Raw genomic sequence first — 1,851 nt, forward strand, 5'->3', positions numbered from 1 at the left:
GCATACTCTCCTTTCAAATGACCGATAAATTCTGTCTTTTTACTTCTTTGGGGTGGGTTCGTCACGAAAGACTACCCATCGAATCTCTGAGGTGCGTGAGAGAGGGAAGATCATTTTTAGATCCCTGACTTCCGGACACGGTCGGGTGGAGTTATGATAAGCCAATACAACAGTCAGAAGAGTGATCATTCTGTAATTTGCAGTGCATGTAATTGCTATGTATCAGCTTGGCTTGAACAGTCGTCTAAATGACCTTAGTATTTCGTCGAGCGATTATAAATTATCGATACCAAATTTCAATAGATCTTTTGTTAACTAGTTAGTCAGACAAACTCTCTTGTCAAATAAAAGAATGGTCATGGCATTCCACCTCTGTCGTCCCGGTCGCACCCTTCAACGACCAAACTTTTATCTGCAGGCTTTCATTGAGCGACAAACCTGCCGCCATCTTCTAGCGACGACTTTTTCCTTAAAGTAGTTTCAAGGTAGTATCCCATGGAGAGCTAGAAAAACAAATGAAGAAGTCTTGGTTGAAGCAAATTATAGAAGACAGCTTATGACGAATATAAGAAAGCGACAGGCAAATTTCTTCAGACACAATGCGGAAAGAAGCATTGGAGAATATTGTAACAACAGGCAAGTTTGATGGAAAGAGAGGCACAGACAGACAGAGGGAAAAGATACTGGACAAGATGACAACATGGCTAGGAGCAGCAAGAAAAACTGACACCATTGATGCAACGCAAGACAGAGTGAAGTGGAGGTCCATGATCGCCCACGCCAGTCGGCAAGTCACCGGATGATGATGAGTTTCATTCTCGATGACAACATGAGAATAATTTAATTTCAGTGTTTTCGATTCTTGGTGTAGCTGTGGGACAGCGAACTGTGCAGCGAACACATACCGTCTTACTTAACACTTCATGACCACAATATATCTACTCTACTTGATTTGCAGCCGCTCTGAGTTATTGTTGTTGTTGTTGTTGTTGTTGTTGGTGTTGTTGGTGTTGTTGTTGTTGCTGTTATTGCTACTCCTGCTGCAGCTGCTGCTGCTGCTGCTGCTGCTGTTGTACATTGTTGTTGTTGTTGTTGTTGTGATGCAGAAGCATCCCAGACTCAAAATAGAAAGAAAAAGAAGGAAAAGAAACGATCGGTCATCTTTCAAGACCACAATACTGTGCGAATCTCACAACTTCAGTACTGAAATGACACGCCCAAGACAATGCAGCTTTGTTTTATTCCTCTACTTCGTTTACTTAAATAAATATTTAATCGTCTCAATTTAACAAAAACATGGCGGGACTACATAAAGCATGATAATAAAACAAGCCTCAATCCAGACCGGTTTTCACCATTGGATTGTGATGGTCAATAGCCCGTTCGAATGCAGAATTACATGTATTTCAACTGTAATGTTTTCAACACTCACGGGCTTAAGTGCGAATACTGGTATCGAATCACAAAAGTATCGCCGGCAAGAAGTTCGCCTTTCTGAGAACTGTTACGTAGATCAAAAGATTGCGAACATTGGGTTAGTCATTCGAGGGTACGCCCGCCGTCCATGCTCTTTGAAGTAGAGGTTACTATTGGTGCGAATATTAACTCTATATTTGCAAGTGGCACACTGTTTTGTTGGCAGTCGTGAGTAACTCGTCAAGAGGCAGCAGAACAAACCAGCTTAAAGACTGCTTTTGGAGAGATCATACTATGTAACTATACGGTGTTGCTTATTAATTAATTTCTTTAAAAAACAACAACAAACAACCCCCCCCCCAAACCCCCCCCCCCCAAAAAAAAACAACCCCAACAACAATAAAGAACCCGACTAAGAGAACATTAAAATTTTAC

This window comes from Aplysia californica, unplaced genomic scaffold (assembly GCF_000002075.1).
Source record: "Aplysia californica isolate F4 #8 unplaced genomic scaffold, AplCal3.0 scaffold00211, whole genome shotgun sequence".
Taxonomy (NCBI): Eukaryota; Metazoa; Mollusca; class Gastropoda; order Aplysiida; family Aplysiidae; genus Aplysia; species Aplysia californica.